The sequence below is a fragment of the Somniosus microcephalus genome, unplaced genomic scaffold (assembly GCF_052327205.1).
Source record: "Somniosus microcephalus isolate GS21.2 unplaced genomic scaffold, FLI_Smic_1.0 unresolved_chr1, whole genome shotgun sequence".
NCBI classification, from domain to species: domain Eukaryota; kingdom Metazoa; phylum Chordata; class Chondrichthyes; order Squaliformes; family Somniosidae; genus Somniosus; species Somniosus microcephalus.
Window position 1 is genome coordinate 172,083,959 of NW_028225179.1, and position 6,000 is coordinate 172,089,958.

A 6,000-nucleotide genomic window follows, 5' to 3' on the forward strand; every position below is an offset into this window, starting at 1 on the left:
TGCACGTGACTCCCGTCACACCCTTAGCCTACACGTGACTCCCGTCACACCCTGAGCCTACACGTGACTCCCGTCACACCCCGAGCCTACACGTGACTCCCGTCACACCCTGAGCCTACACGTGACTCCCGTCACACCCTGAGCCTACACGTGACTCCCGTCACACCCTGAGCCTACACGTGACTCCCGTCACACCCTGAGCCTACACGTGACTCCCGTCACACCCTGAGCCTACACGTGACTCCCGTCACACCCTGAGCCTACACGTGACTCCCGTCACACCCTGAGCCTACACGTGACTCCCGTCACACCCCGGCCTACACGTGACTCCCGTCACACCCCGGCCTACACGTGACTCCCGTCAGACCCTGAGCCTACACGTGACTCCCGTCACACCCTGAGCCTACACGTGACTCCCGTCACACCCCGGCCTACACGTGACTCCCGTCACACCGAGCCTACACGTGACTCCCGTCACACCCTGAGCCTACACGTGACTCCCGTCACACCCTGAGCCTACACGTGACTCCCGTCACACCGAGCCTACACGTGACTCCCGTCACACCCTGAGCCTACACGTGACTCCCGTCGCACCCTGAGCCTACACGTGACTCCCGTCGCACCGAGCCTACACGTGACTCCCGTCACACCCTGAGCCTACACGTGACTCCCGTCACACCCTGAGCCTACACGTGACTCCCGTCACACCCTGAGCCTACACGTGACTCCCGTCACACCCCCAGCCTACACGTGACTCCCGTCACACCCCGAGCCTACACGTGACTCCCGTCACACCCTGAGCCTACACGTGACTCCCGTCACACCCTGAGCCTACACGTGACTCCCGTCACACCCTGAGCCTACACGTGACTCCCGTCACACCCTGAGCCGACACGTGACTCCCGTCACACCCTGAGCCTACACGTGACTCCAGTCACACCCTGAGCCAACACGTGACTCCCGTCACACCCTGAGCCTACACGTGACTCCCGTCACACCCCGGCCTACACGTGACTCCCGTCGCACCCTGAGCCCACACGTGACTCCCGTCACACCCTGAGCCTACACGTGACTCCAGTCACACCGAGCCTACACGTGACTCCCGTCACACCCTGAGCCTACACGTGACTCCCGTCACACCCTGAGCCTACACGTGACTCCCGTCACACCCCGAGCCTACACGTGACTCCCGTCACACCCTGAGCCTACACGTGACTCCCGTCACACCCCGAGCCTACACGTGACTCCCGTCACACCGAGCCTACACGTGACTCCGTCACACCCTGAGCCTACACGTGACTCCCGTCACACCCCGAGCCTACACGTGACTCCCGTCACACCCCGAGCCTACACGTGACTCCCGTCACACCCCGAGCCTACACGTGACTCCCGTCACACCCCGAGCCTACACGTGACTCCCGTCACACCCCGAGCCTACACGTGACTCCCGTCACACCCTGAGCCTACACGTGACTCCCGTCACACCCTGAACCTACACGTGACTCCCGTCACACCCTGAGCCTACACGTGACTCCCGTCACACCCCGAGCCTACACGTGACTCCCGTCACACCCCGAGCCTACACGTGACTCCCGTCACACCCCGAGCCTACACGTGACTCCAGTCACACCGAGCCTACACGTGACTCCCGTCACACCCCGAGCCTACACGTGACTCCCGTCACACCCCGAGCCTACACGTGACTCCAGTCACACCGAGCCTACACGTGACTCCCGTCACACCCCGAGCCTACACGTGACTCCCGTCACACCCCGAGCCTACACGTGACTCCCGTCACACCCCGAGCCTACACGTGACTCCCGTCACACCCCGAGCCTACACGTGACTCCCGTCACACCCCGAGCCTACACGTGACTCCCGTCACACCCTGAGCCTACACGTGACTCCCGTCACACCGAGCCTACTCGTGACTCCCGTCACACCGAGCCTACACGTGACTCCCGTCACACCCTGAGCCTACACGTGACTCCCGTCACACCCCGGCCTACACGTGACTCCCGTCACACCCCGAGCCTACACGTGACTCCCGTCACACCCGGAGCCTACACGTGACTCCCGTCACACCCCGAGCCTACACGTGAATCCCGTCACACCCCGAGCCTACACGTGACTCCCGTCACACCCCGAGCCTACACGTGACTCCCGTCACACCCCGAGCCTACACGTGACTCCCGTCACACCCCGAGCCTACACGTGACTCCCGTCACACCCCGAGCCTACACGTGACTCCCGTCACACCCTGAGCCTACACGTGACTCCCGTCACACCCTGAGCCTACACGTGACTCCCGTCACACCCTGAGCCTACACGTGACTCCCGTCACACCGAGCCTACACGTGACTCCCGTCACACCCTGAGCCTACACGTGACTCCCGTCACACCCTGAGCCTACACGTGACTCCCGTCACACCCTGAGCCTACACGTGACTCCCGTCACACCCCGGCCTACACGTGACTCCCGTCACACCCTGAGCCTACACGTGACTCCCGTCACACCCTGAGCCTAGACGTGACTCCCGTCACACCCCGGCCTACACGTGACTCCCGTCACACCCTGAGCCTACACGTGACTCCCGTCACACCCTGAGCCTACACGTGACTCCCGTCACACCCTGAGCCTACACGTGACTCCCGTCACACCCTGAGCCTACACGTGACTCCCGTCACACCCCGAGCCTACACGTGACTCCCGTCACACCCCGAGCCTACACGTGACTCCCGTCACACCCCGAGCCTACACGTGACTCCCGTCACACCCTGAGCCTACACGTGACTCCCGTCACACCCTGAGCCTACACGTGACTCCCGTCACACCCTGAGCCTACACGTGACTCCCGTCACACCCTGAGCCTACACGTGACTCCCGTCACACCCCGGCCTACACGTGACTCCCGTCACACCCCGAGCCTACACGTGACTCCCGTCACACCCCGAGCCTACACGTGACTCCCGTCACACCCCGAGCCTACACGTGACTCCCGTCACACCCTGAGCCTACACGTGACTCCCGTCACACCCCGAGCCTACACGTGACTCCCGTCACACCCCCAGCCTACACGTGACTCCAGTCACACCCTGAGCCTACACGTGACTCCCGTCACACCCCGAGCCTACACGTGACTCCCGTCACACCCCAAGCCTACACGTGACTCCCGTCACACCCTGAGCCTACACGTGACTCCCGTCACACCCTGAGCCTACACGTGACTCCCGTCACACCCCCAGCCTACACGTGACTCCAGTCACACCCCGGCCTACACGTGACTCCCGTCACACCCCGAGCCTACACGTGACTCCCGTCACACCCTGAGCCTACACGTGACTCCCGTCACACCCTGAGCCTACACGTGACTCCCGTCACACCCTGAGCCTACACGTGACTCCCGTCACACCCTGAGCCTACACGTGACTCCCGTCACACCAGGTTATTGCTGTATAAACTCTGCCTTCCTTATGCCATTCACATCTGAAGGGTAAATTAAAAGCTTTTTGCAGCCAAGGGCTGAGATCCACGCTGAAAATTTCCAGATCACTCTGGCTTGAGTCCACACTGAGGATTGGCCTCTGGTTGTGATCAGCCTGAGATACAGGAAGTGCTGTCTGGAATTTCACACTTTGTCACCACCATCAACAGACTAACCTCAAGCGATTTCATCACACAGGCTTAAACCTCAAACTGCTAGAAACACACGAGGTAAATACTGAGAGAACAAGCGATAGTAAGACAGGAAGTGAAATATAAACTGGGATCCCACCATCAAACCGCTTGTGGTAATGAAGAACGTGAACTATTTGATCAAACTCAATACCCTTTTTGCGCTCTGACTCTGGGTTCGCTGCCCTAACTCCAGATCAGAACCATGGCCTTGATCCTTTCATTGGTGCCAAGCACCAAGTCCCGTTCACCCATCACCCCTGTGCTTGCTGACCTACACTGGCTCCTGGTTAGGCAGCACCTCGATTTCAAAATTCTCATCCTTGTTTTCAAATCCCTCCATGGCCCTCCTCGCCCCTTCCTATCTCTGTAATCTCCTCCAGCCCCACAACCCCCCGCCCCGAGATATCTGCGCTCCTCTAACTCTGCCCTCTTGAGGATCCCTGATTATAATCGCTCCACCTTTAGTGGCCGTGCCTTCTGTTGCCTGGGCCCTAAGCTCAGGAATTCCCTCCCTAAACCTCTCTACCTCTCTTTCCTCCTTTAAGATGCTCCTTAAAACCTTCCTCTTTGACCAAGCTTTTGGTCACCTGTCCTAATTTCTCCTTATGTGGCTCGGTGTCAAATTGTTTGTCTTAAAATATTCCTGTGCAGCGCCTTGCGACGTTTTACTACATTAAAGGCGCTATATAAATACAAGTTGTTGTTGTTGTTGCCATCTCCCTACAAGGATTGAGCCCGAGAGACATTTTAATGGCCCCATTAATTGGCAAACAGATCAAATTTCTGACACTAACAGGTCTTGGGGATCTACTTTAGGATTTATCCATGAACAAATTCAGACTGGGCAAACCCACAAGTAAACAATATGGGCGCAAGTAGGACTGAGCGCAAGGCCCCATCACCATGGTGACAGTGAGGTGATGTGCCTGGTCCTCACTAGGTGTCTCTGTCCAGCAAGTCAAGTGAGATCAAGGTGTCGTCGACAGTGCTATCAAGCGGCACTTACTCATCAATAACCTGCTCAATGATGCCCAGTTCAGGTTCCACCAGGACCACTCGGCTCCCGACCTCATTACAGCCTTGGTCCAAACATGGACAAAGGAGCTGAATTCCAGAGGGGAGGTGAGAATGACTGCCCTTGACATCAAGGCAGGATTTGACCGAGTCTGGCATCAAGGAGCCCTAGTAAAACTGAAGTCAATGGGAATCGGGGGGGAAAACTCTCCACTGGCTGGAGTCATACCGAGCACAAAGGAAGATGGTTGTGGTGAGTGAAGGTCAATCATCACAGCTCCAGGGCCTTGGTGAGACCACATCTTGAGTATTGTGTGCAGTTTTGGTCACCTTATCTGAGGAAGGATGTTCTTGCCATGGAGGGAGTGCAGCAAAGATTCACCAGACTGATACCTGGGATGGCAGGAATGACGTATGAGGAGAGATTGGGTCGATTGGGCTTATACTCACTGGAGTTTAGAAGAATGAGAGGGGATCTCATTGAAACGTATAAAATTCTAACAGGACTAGACAGACTAGATGCAGGATGGATGTTCCCGATGGCGGGGGAGTCCAGAACCAGGGGTCATAGTCTAAGGATAAGGGGTAAGCCATTTAGGACTGAAATGAGGAGGAATTTCTTCACCCAGAGAGTGGTGAACCTGTGGAATTCTCTGCCACAGAGGGCGGTGGAGGCCAGTTCATTAAGTATATTCAAGAAAGAGTTGGATATATTTCTTAAGGCTAAAGGGATCAAGGGATATGGGGAGAAGGCAGGGACAGGGTACTGAATTTGGATGATCAGCCATGATCTCATTGAATGGCGGAACAGGCTCGAGGGGCCGAATGGCCTACTCCTGCTCCTATCTTCTGTGTTTCTATGTTTCTAAAAGGCATTTGATAAGGTGCCACATTCATTAGAGCAAAGGAAGTCCTCCTCCTCCACCCCCCGCGCCCGCTTCGCCCCCAGGGATTGCCTGAGGCCGGCGCTGCTGTAAATGCCGGAGATTCTCTGATCCACACGCACCGCACCATCCGCCGCTCCTCAGTCCCGCCGCCATTTTATCTCATTCCTCAAACCGGAGCCTCATCCGGGGACTGCGAGCAGCACCGAGCATGCGCACTGCGGTCACGCAGCCCGCGCTTAAAGTCCCTCACTGAGTCCGTCTCTTCTACTGGCTGCGACTCGTAGATTGACAGCTGCGCTCACCAATCGCAGCCCGAAACGACTCGGGGCCCCGCCCACTGTGTTGAAAGGCCGCCGCCAGCTCCGGGGTCACGTGGCTCCTGATCGGCCGTTCAACCGCCTCAGCGCGCGGGTGAGGTCA

At 58.0% G+C, this 6,000-nt stretch overlaps 1 long non-coding RNA gene across 1 annotated transcript in view; it reads right to left on the reverse strand.

Moving 5' to 3' along the window:
• The window catches only part of LOC147096568 (uncharacterized), a 135,655-nt gene extending 129,893 nt beyond the window's left edge, over window positions 1-5,762 (reverse strand). The window contains exon 1 of the long non-coding RNA XR_015074941.1: window positions 5,700-5,762. This is a non-coding gene — a long non-coding RNA (uncharacterized LOC147096568). The remainder of the gene's footprint in view (window positions 1-5,699) is intronic.
• Between the last annotated feature and the right edge of the window lie 238 nt (window positions 5,763-6,000).